The following is a 20,643-nucleotide window of genomic DNA, read 5'->3' as shown; positions in this document are numbered from 1 at the left end:
GTAGCCAGAGGTCAGAACGCCGCCCCATTACACCAAAGATGTAGGGATGTAAGGCCAACTGGCCCGAGGCAGGGGAACGCAATCAGATTCACAGGTTGCATCAAACCAAAACTCTCCGGACCACCCAGTTCCAGAAACTGACCTGGAGACTTTCCGGACCACCCACTTCCAGGAACTGACCTGGGGACTTTCCACCCGGCCCAGCCTTCCCGCCTTTCGAGGGGCAGGACTAACGGTCCCAAGACTGATGCAACCGGCACCAGATATTGCCACGATACCCGAAGAGACCACCAAATAAGGATTATCCTGCGCCCTCCCAGATTCACCACACCCCTTTCCCTTCTTCCCCTATAAAATCTTGCCCAAGCCTCACCCGGGTGCGACTTCTCTGGCCCCTTTCTCTCGGACCAGTGAACCTCGCCCGGGAGCGCTCCCTAATAAAGCTCACTTGAAGCTTTCCTCTGTTTCGCGGTGCCGTTTGTTAAGATCCGACCTTACAGGTGCCAGAAAGGAACATAGCCTTACCTTGATTTCAGCCTAGTGGGAACTGTATCAGACTTCTAACCTATGGAAATACAAGATGATAAATTTGTGTTGTTTTAATGCCACTGAATTTTTGGTAATTTGTTACATCAACGAGAGAATACTAATACAAATATATACTGCAAATATTTCTGCAAGATGTTTCCAAGGGTCTGTGAAGCTATTTACATAGAATGACTATGAACTTGGAAGGAGTAGCAATCAGACTTTAGGGACACTGGCTCTGAATTAATGCAAATGTGGAGGAATAAAATAGTACTGTGGTCCATGTGGAAGTTAGGTCAATAATAAATGGACCTTCAGCCTGAGTCCATCTTGTGTTCGTCCTAGTTAATCAAGTAAAACATCCTGTGGTGTTCCCACATGTTAATTTTATATTTGCAGTTGAAATAGCTATACTCAGCAAATGGAAAAAAATCCATAAGCTGGTTTTCTGACTCATGGAATGAGGGCTAATATGGTAGAAAGACCAAGTGGACATCCCTAAATTTACTCCTTCTTACCAAAATACTAAACCAAGTGCAGTACCACATTTCTGAGTGAATTATAGAGATTACCTGAACCATCAGCAACTTGAAAGATGCAGGGGTGATGATTCACAGCCTATCCTTGTTTAAATTGCCTGTTTGGCCAATGCAAAAGCTGGATGGGTCTATGACTGGGTTATTGTTAATGTCATCAAAGAGTGATTCTCACTGCAGCTTTCCTCCAGATGTGTATCTTTACCGGAGCAAATCAACACAGCCAGTGACATGTGGCATGCAGCTATTAATGTGGCAAATAAACTTTTCTCCATTGGCAAGGCATATCTGAAGTAATTGGATTTTACCTGGCAGGGACATCAATACACCTTTATTGTCTTACCTCAGGGCCTGTCCACAGGGACTTGAACTAATATCCCAAAGAATATCATGTTGGTCCACAACACTGATGACATTATGATTGCACCTGTGAATAGGAAGTACCAGACACTAGCTGTCAAGATGTTTTATGTCAGAGGGTGGAAGATAAACTCCCTGAAAATTTAGTCTCTAGTATATCAGTGAAATTTCTAGAGATTCAGTGGTCCATGTTATCTATGGGTATCTAAAGAAAAAGCAGGTTGCCGCACCCTGTAATTTCTACCAGTTGTTGAAAAGTGCAACCTATGATGGACCTCTATACTTAGAAAGCAACATAAACCACATGTGGGTGTGGTGCTCTTACATTTTACTTAACACATAAGTCAGCTAGTTGTGAGTGGGACCCAGAGCACGACACTGCTCTGCAGCAGATTCAAGCTGTGGTGCAATTAATTTTTCCACTTAAGCCTTGTAACACAGTAGAAGCAACAGTAGTCAAAGTATCTCTGGCAAATTAAGATGCTCTAATGGAGGCCCTAGTTGGCCCCAAGAGGAGAATCAGTATAAACATCAAAATTTTCAGATAAAAACGACTTTCTTGTGTGGATAACTATTCTCGTTGGAGAAGCAATTATTTTATTTCTACTCAACTCTGGTAGAGACTGAAAGCCTGACTAAAGGAAACAAAGTGACTATTATAAATCGGATTTTTGGGCTTCCCTGGTGGCGCAGTGGTTGAGAGTCCGCCTGACGATGCAAGGGACACGGGTTCGTGCCCTGGTCCAGGAAGATCCCACATGCTGCAGAGTGGCTGGGCCCGTGAGCCATAGCCACTGAGCCTGCACATCTGGAGCCTGTGCTCCGCAACGGGAGAGGCCACAACAGTGAGAGGCACATGTACCGCAAAAAAAAAAAAAATTTATATATATATATATATATAAATTGGCTTTTTTATAACAAAGTAGGTACAGTATTAGTTGACACAACAAGCCATGAGTTTAAGAAGATGCAGTATCAGTATCTTTAAGTGGAAAGGACATATACAATATCATGTCTTAACAGATCAGAAAACACAAGTATGTTGCTTGAGCAGATAGATCAGTTTCTCCTGATCCCTACTTCTGTGTGTTGCCCACCCTTCCTCAGCCTCCAGTTATGGAATCATGTGAGGTTCCCTATAATCAGGTGACAGAGAAAGAAAAAATCAGCCTTGTTTTTACAGGTGGATTTGCATTATATGTGGGCAGTGGAACTAATGAGATACTACTGTATTACAGCCCATCTCATGGGTGACTCTGAAGAAAAGTGAAGAAAAATCCTTTCACTTTTTCATCTGCCTGTTGGTCATCTGTAAGTCTTCTTTGGAGAAGTGCCTATTTAGATCTTCTACCCATTTTCTGATTGGGTTGGGGTGTTTTTTGATACGGAGCAGTATGGACCGTTTGTATGTTCTGGAGATTAATCCCTTGTTGGTTGCATCATCTGTAAATATTTTCTCCCATTCTGTACATTGTCTTTTCATTTTGTTTATGGTTTCCTTTGCTGTGCAAAAGATTTTAAGTTTAATTAGGTCCCCTTTTTTTATCTTTGCTCTTATTTCCATTATTCTAGAAGACGGATCCAAAAAGATATTGCTATAATTTATGTCAAAGGGTGTTCTGCCTATGTTTTCCTCTAGGAGTTTTATAGTATCTGGTCTTACATTTAGGTCTTTAATACATTTTGAGTTTGTTTTTGTGCATGGTGTGACAGTTGTTCTAATTTCATTCTTTTACATGTAGCTGTCCAGTTTTCCCAGCACCACTTATTGAAGAGACTGTCTTTCATCCATTGTATATTCTCTTACCTCCTTTGTTGTAGATTAATTGACCATAGATGTGTGGGTTTATTTCTGGGCTTTCTATCCTGTTCCATCGATCTATATTTCTGTTTTTGTGACAGTACCATACTGTTTTGATGACTGTAGCTTTATAGTATAGTCTGAAGTCAGGGATCCTGATTCCTCAGCTCTGCTTTTCTTTCTCAAGATTGCTTTGGCTATTTAGGGTCTTTCATTGTTCCATAAAATATTTTAAATTATGTGTTCTAGTTCTGTGGAAAATGCCATTCATAATTTGATAGGGATTGCACTGAATCTGTAGATTGCCTTGGGTAGTATAGTCATTTTAGGGAAATGCAAATCAAAACTACAATGAGGTATCACTTCACACCGGTCAGAATGGCCATCATCAAAAAGTCTACAAATAATAAGTGCTGGAGAGGATGTGAAGAAAAAGGAAGACTCCTACACTGTTGGTGGGAATGTAAATTGATACAGCCACTATAGCGAACAGTATGGAGGTTCCTTGAAAACCTGAAAATAGAGCTATCATATGATCCTGCAATCTCACTCCTAGACATATATCTGGGGAAAACCATAATTCAAAAAGATACACGTACCCCAATGTTCACTGAAATGCTATTTACAATAGCGAAGACATGGAAGCAACCTAAATGTCCATCAACAGATGAATAGATAAAGAAGATGTGAGATATATTTACAATGGAGTATTATTCAGCCATAAAAAAGAATGAAATAATGCCATTTGCAGCAACATGGTTGGACCTGGAGATTATCATACTAAGTGAAGTAAGCCAAACATAGAAAGACAAACATCATATGGTATCACTTATATGTGGAACCTTAAAAAATGATACAAATGAACTTATTTACAAAAGAGAAAGCAATTCAGAGCTCTTTACTGAGCTCTGCCCACCAGAGCATCACCCAGCTCTACCCAACACCAGTCCCTCCCATCAGGAAACTTGCACAAGCCTCTTAGAGAGCCTCATCCACCAGAGGGCAGACAGCAGAAGCAAGAAGAACTAGAATCCTGCAGCCTGTGGAACAAAAACCACATTCACAGAAAGATAGACAAGAAGAAAACGCAGAGGACTATGTGCCAGATGAAGGAACAAGATACAACTCCAGGAAACCAACTAAATGACGTGGAGATAGGCAACCTTCCAGAAAAAGAATTCAGAATAATGATAGTGAAGATGAGCCCAGGACCTAGGAAAAAGAATGGAGTCAAAGATCAAGAAGATGCAAGAAATGTTTAACAAAGACTTAGAAGAATTAAAGAACAAACAAACAGAGATGAACAATACAATAACTGAAATGAAAACTACACTAGAAGGAAACAATAGCAGAAGAACTGAGACAGAAGAACGGATAACTGACCTGGAAGACAGAATGGTGGAATTCACTGCTGCAGAACAGAATAAAGAGAAAAGAATGAAAAGAAATGAAGACATCCTAAGAGACCTCTGGGACAACATTAAACACAACACATTCACATTATAGGGGTCCCAGAAGGAGAAGAGACAGAGAAAGGACCAGAGAAAATATCTGAAGAGATTATAATCGAAAATTTCCATAACATGGGAAAGGAAATAGCCACCGAAGTCCAGGAAGCGCAGAGAGTCCCATACAGGACAAACCCAAGGAGAAACACGCCGAGATACATAGTAATCAAATTGGCAAAAAATAAGACAAAGAAAAATTATTGAAAGCAGCAAGGGAAAAATGACAACATACAAGGGAACTCCCATAAGGTTAACAGCTGATTTCTCAGCAGAAACTCTACAAGCCAGAAGGGAGTGGCATGATATACTTAAAGTGATGAAAGGGAAGAAACTACAACCAAGATTGCTCTACCCAGCAAGGATCTCATTCAGATTCGATGGAGAAATCAAAAGCTTTACAGACAAGCAAAAGCTAAGAGAATTCAGCACCACCTAAACTACAACAAATGCTAAAGGAAATTCTCTAAGTGAGAAACAGAAGAGAAGAAAAGGACCTACAAAAACAAAACCAAAACAATTAAGAAAATGGTCATAGGAGCATACATACCAATAATTACCTTAAACATGAATGGATTAAATGCTCCAACCAAAAGACACAGGCTCACAGAATGGATATAAAAACAAGACTCATATATATGATGTCTACAAGAGACCCACTTCAGACCTAGGGACACACAGAGACTGAAAGTGAGGGGATGAGAAACTTATTCCATGCAAATGGAAATCAAAAGAAAGCCGCAGTAGCAATACTCATATCAGATAAAATAGACTTTAAAGAATGTTACAAGAGACAAGGAAGCACACTACATAATGATCAAGGGATCAATCCAAGAAGAAGATACAAAAATTATAAATATATATGCATCTAACATAGGAAAAAATACATAAGGCAACTGCTAACAGCTATAGAAGAGGAAACAAGTAACACAACAATAGTGGGGGACTTTAATCCTCACTTACACCAATTGACAGATTATCCAAACAGAAAATTGATTAGGAAACACAAGCTTTAAATGAAACAATAGACCAGATAGATTTAATTGATATTTATAGCACATTCCATCCAAAAACAGAAGATTAAACTTTCTTCTCAAGTGCACATGGAACATTCTCCAGGATAGATCACATCTTGGGTCACAAATCAGGCCTCAGTAAATTTAAGAAAATTGAAATCATATCAAGCATCCTTTCTGATCACAATGCTATGAGATTAGAAATGAATTACAGGGGGAAAAACGTAAAAAACACGAACACATATGTTACTAAATAACCAAGAGATCACTGAAGAAATTAAAGAGGAAATCAAAAAATACCTAGAGACAAATGACAATGAAAACACGACAGTCCAAAACCTATGGGATGCAGCAAAAGCAGTTCTAAGAGGGAAGTTTATAGCTATACAAGCCTACCTCAGGAAGCAAGAAAAACCTCAAATCAACAATCTAACCTTACATCTAAAGGAACTAGAGAAGGAAGAACAAACAAAACCCAAAGTTAGCCGAAGGAAAGAAATCATAAAGATCAGAGCAGAAATAAATTAAATACAAACAAAGAAAACAATAGCAAAGATCAATAAAACTAAAAGCTGGTTATTTGAGAAGATATAACTGATAAACCATTAACCAGACTCACCAAGAAAAAGAGGGAGAGGACTCAAATCAATAAATTTAGAAATGAAAAAGAAGAAGTTGCAACAGACACCGCAGAAATACAAAGCATACTAACAGATTTCTACAAGCAAATCTATGCCAATAAAATGGACAACCTGGAAGAAATGGACAACTTCTTAGAAAGGTATAACCTTCCAAGACTGACCCAGGAAGAAATAGAATATATGAACAGACCAATCACAAGTAATGAAATTGAAACTGTGATTAAAAATCTTCCAACAAACAAAAGTCCAGGACCAGATGGCTTCACATATGAATTCCACCAAACATTTAGAGAAGAGCTAACACCCATCCTTCTCAAACTCTTCCAAAAAATTGCAGAGGAAGGAACACTCCAAAACCCATTCTATGAGGCCACCATCTCCCTGATACCAAAACCAGACAAAGATACTACAAAGAAGAAAATTACAGACCAATATCACTGAGGAATATAGATGCAAAAATCCTCAACAAAATACTAGCAAACAGAATCCAACAACATATTAAAAGGATCATACACCATGATTAAGTGGGATTTATCCCAGAGATTCATGGATTCTTCAATAAATGCAAATCAATCAATGTGATACACCATATTAACAAACTGAAGAATAAAAATCATATGATCATCTCAGTAGATACAGAAAAGGATTTTGACAGAATTCAACACTGATTTATGATAAAAACACTCCAGAAAGTGGGCATAGAGGGAACCTACCTCACCATAATAAAGGCCATATACGACAAACCCACAGCAAACATCATTCTCAATGGTGAAAAACTGAAAGCATTTCCTCTAAGATCAGGAACAAGACAAGGATGTCCACTCTCAACTCTATTATTCAATATAGTTTTGGAAGTCCTAGCCACGGCAATCACAGAAGAAAAAGAAATACAAGGAATACAAATTGGAAAAGAATATGTAAAACTGTCACTTTGCAGATGACATGATACTATACATAGAGAATCCTAAAGATGCTACTGGAAAACTACTAGAGTTAATGAATTTGGTAAAGTTGCAAGATAAAAAATTAATGCACAGAATTCTCTTGCATTCCTATATACTAACGATAAAAAATCTGAAAGAGAAATTAAGGAAACACTTCCATTTACCATTGCAACAAAAAGAATAAAATACCTAGGAATAAACCTACCTAGGGAGACAAAAGACCTGTAAGCAGAAAACTATGACACTGATGAAACTAATTAAAGATGATACCTACAGACAGAGAGATATACAATGTTCTTAGGTTGGAAGAATCAATATTGTGAAAATGACTATACAAAATCTACAAAAATACAAAAATCTACAGATTCAATACAATCCCTATCAAATTACCTATGGCATTTTTTACAGAACTAGAACAAAAAATCTTAAAGTTTCTATGGAGACACAGAAGACCCTGAATAGTCAAAGCAGTCTTGAGAGAAAAAAGTGGAGCTGGAGGAATCAGACTCCCTGACTTCAGACTATACTACAAAGCTACAGTCATCAAGACAATATGGTACTGGCACAAAAACAGAAATATAGATCACTGGAACAAGATAGAAAGCCCAGAGACAAACCCATGCGCCTATAGTCAACTAATCTATGACAAAGGAGGCAAGGATATACAATGGAGAAAAGATAGTCTCTTCAATAAGTGGTGCTGGGAAAACTGGACAGCTCCATGTAAAAGAATGAAATTAGAACCCTCCCTAACACCATACACAAAAATAAACTCAAAATGGATTAGAGACCTAAATGTGAGCCCAGACACTATAAAACTCCTAGAGGAAAACATAGGAAAAACACTCTTTGACATAAATCACAGCAAGATCTCTTTTGATCCACCTCCTAGAGTAATGGAAATAAAAACAAAAATAAACAAATGGGACCTAATGAAACTTAGAAGCTTTTGCACAGCAAAGGAAACCATAAAAAAAAAAAAAACAAAAGAGAACCCTCAGAATGGGAGAAAATATTTGCAAACAAATCAATGGACAAAGGATTGATCTTCAAAATATATTAACAGTTCATGCAGCTCAATATTAAAAAAACAACACAATCCAAAAATGGGCAGAGGACCTAAATAGACATTTCTCCGAAGAAGACATACAAATGGCCAAGAAGCACATGAAAAGCTGCTCAACATCACTAATTATTAGAGAAATGCAAGTCAAAACTACCATGAGGTATCACCTCATACCAGGTAGAATGGGCATCATCAGGAAATCTACAAACAACAAGTGCTGGAGAGGGTGTGGAGAAAAGGGAACCTTCTTGCACTGTTGGTGGGAATGTAAGTTGATACAGCCACTATGGAGAACAGTGTGGAGGTTCCTTAAAAAACTAAAAATAGAACTAGCATACGATCCAGCAATCCTACTACTGGGCATATACGCAGAGAAAACCCTAATTCAAAAAGGCACATGCACCCCCGTGTTCATTGCAACACTATTTACAATAGTCAGGTCATGGAAGCAACCTAAATGCCCATCGACAGACAACTCGATAAAGATGTGGTACATATATACAATGGCATATTACTCAGCCATAAAAAGGAACGAAATTGGGTCATTTGTAGAGATGTGAATGGACCTAGAGACTGTCATACAGAGTGACGTAAGTCAGAAAGAGAAAAACAAATATCGTATATTAACGCGTATATGTGAACCTAGAAACTTGGTACAGATGAACCAGTTTGCAGGGCAGAAATTGAGACACAGATGCAGAGAACAAACGTATGGACACCAAGGGGGGAAAGCGGCAGGGGGACGGGGGTGGTGTGATCAATTGGGCGATTGTGATTGACATGTGTACACTGATGTGTATAAAATTGTTGACTAATAAGAACCTGCTGTATAAAACAATAAATAAAATAAAATTCATAAATTTTAAAAATTAAAAAAAAAATAAAACGTCCTACCAGGAAAAAAACAAAAACAAAAACACTTGTGATTCAGTAATGACCACACTGGGGCATTAAGCCTTCCTGTTAAATTTTTTAGGAAAATCAAGTCATCTTAATTTGGGTTTCTCATGATTGTGTTCATTTTTACCTAATAGTTATTTTAAACACTTTTTCTAATAATTAGAATAAGATGTTTAACATACATTGGTAGATTTGTGCTTTGCTTGAGGTTTTCTATTTCCAAATGTATTTTAAATATCAAATATTTTATTTCACTGATATGTTTTTAATTTTGTGAACTCTACTTTTTTAAAAACAAAATATACTCATATTGGTATTTCAGTATTAGGCAAAATAATGACCAAAAAACTGGCATTGGTCTTCCCTGGTGGCTCAGTGGTTAAGAATCTGCCTGCCAATGCAGGGGACACGGGTTTGAGCCCTGGTCTGGGAAGATCCCACATGCCGCGGAGCAACTAAGCCCATGAGCCACAACTACTGAAGCCCTTGTGCCTAGAGCCCATGATCCGCAACAAGAGAAGCCACCACAATGAGATGCCTGCGCCCAGCAACGAAGAGTAGCCCCCGCTCACCGCAACTAGAGAAAGGCCACACACAGCAACATGGACCCAACACAGACAAAAATAAATAAATTAAATAAATATTTTTTTTAAAAAAAGCATTATAAAGATATGAATATCATAAATTTTGAAAACCCAGGTTAACTATTTTAAAATCTGCATATTGTCTACATTTGTTTCTTGAAACTCTCACCAGAAGTATTGCAAATTCATTTATTTTCAAAGCAACATCAAAATAGACCACACATGTAATGGATGAGCTTGGATGGAAGAATTTATATATTGGCTATATGGACTTGAAAATCAAATCAGTGTGCAATGTTAGACACAATCAAAAGTGGGCAACTTGATATATATTCCATGTGGTATGAAACAGAGCAGCTATTTGATGATGAAGGAAAACGATTCAACTAAGAAATAAACAGTGATGAAATGATCAGCTGAGCAACAAAGGGAAGTTCTTAAGTTCTAGCAACTATTCAAGATCTTAAAGCCTTATGAAACCAGAAAAACAAGCTTCCTTCTAAGACATACAATGTAATGCATTAATTACTACTACTACTTATTATTATTTCTTACTCTGAAAAGAGTAATTTTAATTTTGTGGGTGAAAAAATGATAAATAAGGATGAAATATAATAAGACAGAACTAGAACATAACTTTTTGCAATCTGCAGCCAAATGTGCTAATATAATTTGAAAAATACAAAGGGTTTCAAGTCAGAGTGAGAACGTATCTAGCTTGGTGTCAGGAGAGGCTTCTTACTGAAAGTAGCATTTTTGGTCAGCCTATGTCTGGTTGATGTTATTAAACCAAAGTGTAACCTGACACCAATGAAAATTTGAATTCAGAATTATCAGCGAAATCAATAAACAATAAATAAGTGTTGCAATCCTCAATTTTTAAAGCTATGAGTTATTTTAAGAAAAATAAAACTATCAAGTACTCTCAGGTTAGCTGAAATTTCAAAATTAGTCGAATACTATGTCAACAAAAGAAACCAAAGCAAATATGCATTTGCAAATCCCCCTTCCAAGGATTCCAATACACCCCCTTCCTATTTCTGTTTCCTAGTTTCATTCCTTCTCATTTAGAATCACAATATGGTATACGAGTTCACGATAAATAGTCTGTGACTATTATCTACCCACCAAATATTTATTGAGCAGTTACTATTTGTAAGGCAATATGAAATTAAGGAAGGAGTCATACTCAATACATATATATATATGTATATATATACTCACATCTATGAAAAAGAAAGATATAGAGATATGAGTATAATGAGTAGAAGTAAGTATGGAATAGTGAATGAAGATGGTATTTTCAAATGGAGTGTTATGAAGACTTTGAGGATGTAGTGATATTTGAACTGAACCTTGAAGTGTGGATATGATTTGGTGTACAGAACTGGGGAGATGTAGCTGGAAAGACATCTCTGAAAACTTTCTGAGAAAGAACAGAAATGTCAATCACATCCAGGTACCTTAATAGGGAACTCCATGGAGGCAGTTGCTGGAACATAAACTGTGGGAAGAATAAGGAGAGTTATTTTTGGAAAATAATATTTGAGCCAAATTATAAGGCAAGGGAAGGAAGAGCACAGGATGACAGAGATTGCAAGACAAGGCATGAAGGAATGCCCTGTTCATCCCATTTCTTAGAGCCCAGTTACTAAAAGGACCTCGTTTTGATAGTTTTCTCCCCCAACTCTGCTTTTATCACCAAATGAAGGCCTCCAAACCTTGTAAGCCTCTAGGTTTTGATGGGAAATCATTGCTGTTTCCTTACCATTTTCTAGTAGAACCACTGAATTTCAGAGCTGAAAGATGTCTCATCTGTCAATTAGGTGAGTCTCCCATTTTTATATGAGAACACTGAGGCTCGGAGAAATTGAGTACCTCATTCAGAATCACACAGGTAACTATTGTCAACTCTCTAATGAAAATCCGAGTCTCTACCTTGCCAGTTGAGTGTGCTTATGAATCTATGTGTGCCTTGCCTGTAGCCTGCCCCATTCTGCATCCAGAGTTATCAAGGGACCTATGAAGAGGCAAACAGAAACAGTGTTTGGAAGGGTGACGCCAATGGAGAAAGTCATTTTAAATACAACACTAAGGATGCAGCTGACACACAGATATTAATTTTAAGGCTGATAGCTTCTACCCACCTGATGGTGTTGATACAAACATTGATAAGTCATCTCCATTGATAAGCTCATGTTTTTGGAAGAGGAGTTATGGAGGCATATACATTAAGTTTATGAGGCAGCTATGCTTCAACAATCCCTTTGCCTTCCCCAATCGTTCCTTAACAAAACCAGGGACACAGCAGCCATCCGTATCAAGCCTGCACCACTCAGAATCAGACACTCTATCTGCAAAGGATCCACAGACTCGCCAGCTCCAATGACACGAGTTATAGGTAAGAACAGAACACTATAAGCTTCAATTATATCCAATAAAGAAAAAGTCTATTTATAGAGACTCAAACAATGGTTGGATCTAATGCAAACTTAATGGTCTCTGTATTTGCCAGGATTATTTGGCTTTTTGTATTCTGCCAGTTCCAGGCTAAACATAGTGTAGTACATGGGTAACTCCCTCTGTATCTGAACAGAGAGGCAGACAGGCTGCCAGAGCACCACATGTAAAAGACCTAATTGAGGGGGAGGGGATGGGTTGGTCATCTGCTCCTAGAGGCTTCTGTACTTAATGAGAGTGCAAACCTACTACATTACTACACAGCTGACTCAGTGAGACTTGTGGTCCACATCGTCTACAGAAGCTACTCAGAATTCACAAAGGTGGAGTGTTAACTGAAAGAGGACTCTATGTAGAGAACCCCGAATTAGCTACTACCAGCCAATGAATGACCTCTTTTGACTCAGTCTCCCTTGTCCCAAACTGAGCGTACTTTTTGCCAGACTATAAAAGACCCAGGACATACCAAAGTACTTCAGAATCTGACTGCTTTAATTCTGGTTTTCTGCCATTTCTGAGCTTTTTTCTGTGTGATGCAGGGGAAATTACTCAGCTTAATTTGCTCTTCTGTAAAAAGGAGCTGCAAGGAAGCATCTTGGTATAAACATTACATGTAAAACATCTAGCAAAACCCCTCGTACATGGTAGACACTCAGGAAATTTTAGTACATTGTAGCTCCTTTATCATTCGGGATTTTATTGCAGCATGGATCCTAGGCTCTTAAATATTATTTGGTCTTCCTGTCACATAATCTATATATAATTAATTAGAATAAATCATAAATCCAGAAATGATGATAAAACATCATCTTAGTTTATTTCCTTCTCTCTAGGAGGTAGACATTATTCAATTACTGGAATTAGATCTACCTTCCCAGTTATTACAATTTGTTACTTTATAGTTCAAGAGAAAGTGAATGAGTCCAGATATTGAGAAAGAAAAATAAAGCCACATGTGGAACTGTGACACTAAATTATTCAAGTTCATAGATTCATTTAATCCACTCTTTTAAATTGAGAGAATTGGAATTAAGTAATTAAGAGGCCACAGCTCCTGTCTTTAGAAAGTTAAAATTTAGCAGGGGAAGCAGAAAGCTAAACAAACTCTGTGTGTGTGTGTGTGTGTGTGTGTGTGTGTGAGAGAGAGAGAGAGAGAGAGAGAGGGAGAGAGAGTAAACAGAACGGTGTATACAGTTTTATGAAAACACTCAAGATGGAGCAAGTTCCTGTTCAGACACCACTTCTTCAAACCACCCTTGTTAGTATACTATTTTTTAAAGGACTTTCCCTGATAGAATGTTACTATAGCACCTTCAAATAAACTGTTCTCACCCAAATTCAACTATTTCTGTTTTATAAAATCTCAAGTTATTCTTATCCGGGGAACTCAGTGAACAATGAAAGAACATAGTTGCGAGTACGTCAAAAATATACTGGGTTAACTGCATACAGATTACTAAGCAATTAACATAGGAATATTAACAGTTTAGTAGCTTTGTCTTATACAACAAAGGCATTCTTGTTAACAGTCTTTTCAGGGTCCCTGATAGATTTCATGTAATTTCATCTAATTGAATTGATCAGTGCTTCTTCGATTCTCTGAGCCACTAGGAGGCCTCACAATGACTGAAAGACTTGGCTGGCTCACCTTTCTGGAATCACGTTGATGATTACAGAGGCTGCTGGTCAGAAGTGGCCACACCCTCCACCTCACTCCAAAATTATTTAAGGGTTTCTAGGGCTCCTGTAAGCCCTCGAAGTGGTCTATTTGTCTATTCCCTGAAGGAAGGATTGTTTTTCCAGTAAAACCTAAGAAAGTCTTTTAGAAAACTGTCCTCCCAGGAAGCTCAGTTAACTGTTTGTCATTGGTCCTATTTACCACTTCAAAACTTCCTAAACTCTGCCCAGAAACTGGCAGCCTTAAGTTGTGTTTCACAACAATATACTGATGGTTGGAATTAGAAATCTTCAAATGTTTACTTGCCCACTAAGGATGGACTACAGACTCTGAAATACAGAAGGTCCTTATTACCTGAGGGTCATTTGCAGTGGGAAAAACTATATAAATTATTTAAGATAGGGATAAATTAATACATTTTTTAAAAAATCAAGGGACGTTATCTTAAAAATGAAACTAAATTAAGATGCTGTTTGATTTTTTATTCATTAACTTCAAAATGTAATTGAAATTCTACTTAATTCTTACAATGGAGGAAAAATATTTTTAAATCAATCACATGTTATATGAAAGCTCTGAATGACAACTTTCTTCAGGTTATATTTCGTCTTTACAACAGATATTTTAGATCTTCATCCGTTTCCCTGAGGGCTTCTGTTAGTCATTTGAAAATCAAATCATGCTCTTTAGAAGCATCAATCTTATCATTACCCTTGTTATTTTTTCTTAACCAGTATTAAGCAGTCTAAACATGCTAATTCTAATGTCAGTGATTTGCCTGTGGTTTGATCAAGTCTCCAATACAGTATTGGAAAATTAGCATTTTCGTCTTAACTGATGTTCATTCTCTGTGCCTTGTATTATTTAGTGTTAACGATATCAAAGATCAGTAGGATGAGAAGTAGAGCAGAGTGTTACTTAGTTATCAGTTGGGGACTTAATTTTATAAAGGGTTGATCTGTTTGTAAATATGTTCTTATTATGATGCCCTCTACCTCCTTAATTATAACTTTTCTAAATCATAGGACACAGATAATGAATATTTAGATAATGTGGACCCTTATATTTTCTTTTCATTGTTCTTAGTAACTGTCAGCCCAGCTTGTTGTCCATGATTAATTCAGGGGATTGTCTACATGTCACCATGCAAAAACAAAAGTTACTTGATTGCTCAAATTCTTCTTAAGGGAGTAGGCCAGCAGTGAGGAATTGTCACGCCATTTAGTGATCCTCCCAGTTCCAATCCAAGGCATGATAATGTTGCAATTGTTTCGGTAGTGGAGGTGTCCAGTTCAAATCTCATGACTCCGAGGGGAAACTATGAAGAATTGTTACCAAATGCCTGGTTCATCCTGGTAGAAATGTAATCAGAGTGGAAGTGGAAGTGCCTGCTTGGCACAGTCCTAGTCCAAGGATCAGCAGTTGCATCAGAGAGAAGTCTGACGATCTAAGAATCCAGAGCTCTGGATCCTGGCCCTAGCTCTTCCTCTAACTATGAGTAGAACTTCATAAAAGCCTCTGTGACCCCCATTAGTTCAGTTTCTGTATCTGCCAAATTGGATAATAATTTGTTCCCTCCTAATCCTTGTAATAGGCTGAATAATGAGCCCCTGACGATGTCCATGTCCTAAATTTCCTAGAACCTGTGAATATGTCACCTTACATGTTCAAAGGGATGTTTCTGATGTGACTAAGGATTGGGGGATGGGAATATTATCCTAGATTATCTAACTGGGTCCAATGTAATCACAAGGGTCCTTACAAGAGGGAGGCAGGGGGATCAGAGTGAGTAGCAGAAAAGGTCACCATGGAAGCAAGAGGTTGGAGTGATGTGAAGAAGGGGTCATGAGGCAAGGGGAGCAGGCAGCCTCTAGAAACTGAAAAAGGTAAGGGAATGCATTCTCCCCTGAAGCTTCCCAATGGAACACACCCCCACTGACATCTTGATTCTATACTTCTGACTCCCAGAACTGTGAAAAAATAGATTTATGTTGTTTTAAGCCCTCAACTTTTTGGCGATTTTCACAGCAGCAATAGGAAATTAATACAATGTGTAAATGACTAGGAAAATCAACAGAGCAGTAAGTTTGAGATCCCTCAGGAAAAGTCAAAAGAAGCATTTCAAAGCAAGATGACATGGTAGGTCATACTCTGTCCATAGATAATTAGTAAAAAATTCCACGAATTATAAACGCGTATGAACCAGGATTGGGTCGTTCCTTGGTTTTTACATGCTTTAAGTACAATTAGACGTACAATTAGACATGGCATGAAGGCCTCAGCTTTCTTGATTACGTCACAAGGGTCTCCAGGTGTAGTCTACCTTATCACTCCCATGACCTTCAATCATCCACTATGCTGTCCATCTAACCTCATACCTTTCCCCCTTTTTGCTCTTCTCCTCCCACACCTCTTCTTGCTTTCTGAAAATGTGACCGCTGCACTTTGTCAGAAAACAAAACACTGAAAAGCACCTGAAACTGTAACATCTTCAGGGCAATTTTCTCAGCATATAAGCAGCTAGTCCCTTGTTTAGGAAGAAAGAATGGGGTGAGAGCAAGGGATAGCTTGAAACACACCATAAATATTCAGACTCTAACTTGGAAGTCCACAAAGGAAATGCATCTCTCACGTTATTAATATCCTGGTCATCACTTTTTGCCTCCAAATAAACTTGTTCTAAAGCCAATCAGTCCAATGTTCGAAACTTCAAATGTGACATAGAAATATTTACAAGGACGGGAGTTATTACTTCGAGTATTATGTATAGTCCCTAGGTTTATTAAGTGTGATATTGTGATTTATAATGAGAAATATATACTTGGTCTTCTTCCCCTTCCTGGCACAGACGTCCTAAAACCATTGGAATTTCCTAATTGTTGAGAGCAACGAAGGTGTCTTTTGTTATGTTAATGAGGTGACTTTTGGAAAGCTTTCCAAGGTAACCTAAGGAGGGAGTTGTTTGCCAGTAAAGCCAACCTTGTGATTAGAGGATTGAAACTTTCAATCTCACTCCTCACCTTAGACCTCCAGGGAGTGGAGTGAGGAAGAAGATTGAGTTCAATCATCAAAGACCAATGATTTTTTTTTTTTTTTTTTTTTTTTGCGGTACGCGGGCCTCTCACTGTTGTGGCCTCTCCCGTTGCGGAGCACAGGCTCCGGACGCGCAGGCTCAGCGGCCATGGCTCACGGGGCCAGCCGCTCCGCGACATGTGGGATCTTCCCAGACCGGGGCACAAACCCGTGTCCCCTGCATCGGCAGACGAATTCTCAACCACTGCGCCACCAGGGAAGCCCAAAGACCAATGATTTAATCAATCATGCCTATGTAATGAAGCCTCCATAAAAGCCCAAAAGGACAGGGATCAGAGAGCTTCCAGGTTCAAAAAAGCATGCCCAGAGAGGACACGGACTTCCCAAGTCCCTCCCCACATACCTCGCCCTATGTACCTCTTCATCTGGCTATTCATCTGTATACTTTATAATGTCTTTAATAAAGTGGTAAATGTGTTTCCCTGAGTTCTGTGAGCAATTCCAGCAAATAATCAAATCCAAGAGGGAGGAGGTTATAGGAACCTCCAATTTGTAGTCAAGTTAGACAGAATTTGTGGGTAACCTGGGGACCAATTACTTGTGACTGGCATCTGTAGTATAGTCTCCTGGGACTGAGCACTTAACTTGAGGGATCTGACGCTATCTCCAAGTAGACAGTGTCAGAATTGAGTTAAATTGCAGGACACCCAGCTGGTGTCCCAGATTTGCTTGGTGTGGGGGAAAAAACACCCATCTGGTGTCACAAGTGTTGTTAGTTCTATTTCTCTAGAGAACACTGACAAATACAATGGCTAAGCTAGAGTCCTTTAACAGGAAAAGAAGCAAATCATAACATAATATTCTAATATTCCCAGGTTCTGCACCACTTTCAGAGCAATCTCAGATGTCTTTAAGATATCACCAATGATATTAGGAAAGAAAAGTTCACAAAACTAAAACGTCTGATCTGCTGCTTCACCTCTGTACCCCATCCCAGTGTGGTATTTTGAGATCCAATCTGTAAAATCCAACTCTGGAAGACTACAAGACTTAGAATGATTCTAAATTATTTTCTGAGGTAGCATTCTTTGATATTACAAGTATTACCCTACAACAGTATTCACATACCTCACCCCTCTCAATGGGCAGCACTAAATTGCCTGACTGCAGCAAGTAAATTGAGATAGTAAAAAGAATTTAAGACTCCAGCAGCCTCATTTTTCTTAGAAAATCTTTGCCAATGGTTTCTCATATATATCATTAATATTTACTTTATGAACATCTAAAAAGCATGAAACTGAAAGTATCTTGATAGTCCCTAGACTTACTTAACTTTCTCATTAGTATAACAAGAAAAAGTAAACTATGTGTTTTCTCATTACAAAAATAACTACCATTTTCATACTGAAGTCTGTTCCCTTTTCTGGCTGTTACCTGGGTTAGGTTACCTGGTATGTATGGGTTCCAAAGAAACTTTTCTGCTTTCTCCTGGAATATTGGCCCCTGTGCTACCTTTGGGATGTTTTGTTCTTTTGTTTTTCATTCCTGAGGCAAGGAATGATGTTTATTCCTTCATGTCTCAGTTTGATTCTTGCCATGTAAGTGCTCTAATCCAATACCAAGGCATTAAAAACTTCCAGCAGTTACTTAGCAAAACAAACCCTGCTTTTTCATTAAAATCCATTATGATCACAGCTAGAAAAAATGATTCAGGGCGACTCTGATATGCTTACCTCAAAACATGATTGTTTCAGTTAATATACTGACTAAAATTTGAATGTATGAACAATACAGTTTCCAGGAAATCATCTGTGAAACGTACATGCTGCTTGTGTAGTTTATATAGTTTAAACAACCAAAAAGAATAAGGTAATTTTGTTCCAAATGTCAAAGGACTGTCCCAAAAGTTCTTATCTGTAAATATTGTTGTTTTCTTGCTTACCCATTTACTAAAACTTATGGGTATGAACAATAGAATTTTCTGGAGAACTTCATGATAAAGCAAAAGCTGCTGTGTAATTTAAACCAACAAATAATAGTACACAATGACTTTGCTCTAAATCCAAGTCAATATTCTTGAATAGGAAAAATTAAGAAAGTAAAAACAAAAGAGGTGTAAGAACTCGGGTCTGCCCTCCGTTCATCAAATATGAAGATTGGGCATTAGGAAGTGGAAAATTTTGAGCACGTTAATAGGTAAAAATGTATGATAGTGTTTAAAAAGATGATACAATTGTAAGGTTTTTTTCCTCACTTAATATAAGCATAACCAAAAGAATTAGGTACAGTGATTATCCCCATTTTATAGATGATGCAGCTGAGGTGGTGAAGTTTTCAAGGATACAGAGCTAGTGAGTATCAAGGCCAGGATCTGACTTAGTCATTCTGTCCTCAGAGCCTTGCTCTAGATAGGGTTTACACAATTCAATAATGTACAAATATAGGAAAAGGTGAAAACAAGTTTTTTTTTACTCAAATTCAGATGCCTAATAGGTTTCTTATTTTCTTAAAACAAAATGAGACAAAAAAAATTAACTTCTAGGCTTCCAAGTCATAAATGTTACCATATCACCTATTAGATTACAAATACTTAACAACACCCCCTGGTCAATGGCTCAACAAATTGGACTATTCCTACAATCCATCTGCTTAGCAGGTGGCATAACTTTCACTGTTAAAGGACCTTTGTGGTTCAAGGCAGGTACAACAGGGTAGGAATAGCAACAAGGTGGATGTCATCTTTAAGTAAAATGGACAACTTCTTAAAAGAGATGCATGGGTAGTTAATGGCAGGAGTTTTGCAGAACCAGAACGCTCTCTAAAAGTATCATGTAATATTAACTTTTCTCAGCCGTCTGACCTCCACTGTCCCCTGTAAGACATGTGGATATTCCTATTGTTGAGCCCTCTGTCTTTATTGCTGATTAATTTATTTCCAGAATCTACAGCAGTCTTTATTTCATAATGAAATGATGTTTTGTTGTTACCTCAGTAAATAAACTACTTTGGCTAGAGTGGAAAATAAGAATCCCATGTTAAATGTAGAATATAGAATTCCATGCTCAAGTAAACCATGTTAGAGTAAAAAATTCTGTTCATTGGAAAAGAATTCTGTATGGAATAAATATGAATTAGCCTGAGTTATATTCTTCATATCTTAATTATTTTATTACACCCTTGCTTAACTATGCTGAAAACACTCATTGTATCTCATCCTTGCGTAAGACTTAGAAATAATAAATTTTTTAGAAATACCATGGCAGCAACTGTCATTTCTTACAATTTTTAAAAAGTCTTTTCTCTTAAAAGGGCTGAACCACAAACTCAATTCCTTAAGATGAGAAACACCTTCACTCCAAATAATGAAATGTGGTGACAGTGATGAGAAAGAGATGACAAAGAATATTTAAAGTGGAAATGAGTTGTACACCTGAAACTAACACAACATTGTTAATCCATTCTACTCCAATATAAAATAAAGTTGTTTTTAAATAATAAAAACAAAGTCACTGAAAAAATAAATAAAGTGAAAATGAAATGCTTACCTCTTTATCTACGGCCTGCAATGTTTTGGGTTTTTTTGTAGTTTGA

The 20,643-nt window shown here is 37.7% G+C and overlaps 1 long non-coding RNA gene across 2 annotated transcripts in view; it reads right to left on the bottom strand.

The window, feature by feature from the left end:
* LOC307195515 overlaps positions 1-20,643 on the bottom strand; it is a 442,270-nt gene that overhangs the window by 8,861 nt on the left and 412,766 nt on the right. For both annotated transcript variants that reach the window (XR_013830847.1, XR_013830848.1), the window contains 2 exons: positions 1,408-1,491; positions 526-565 (listed from right to left, as the gene is read on the bottom strand). This is a non-coding gene — a long non-coding RNA (uncharacterized lncRNA). The remainder of the gene's footprint in view (positions 1-525; positions 566-1,407; positions 1,492-20,643) is intronic.

This window comes from Stenella coeruleoalba (genome assembly GCF_951394435.1).
Source record: "Stenella coeruleoalba genome assembly, chromosome: 12".
Classification (NCBI taxonomy): Eukaryota; Metazoa; Chordata; class Mammalia; order Artiodactyla; family Delphinidae; genus Stenella; species Stenella coeruleoalba.
Note: the sequence above shows the minus strand (reverse complement) of the source record. Positions and strands in the feature narration are given on the sequence as shown.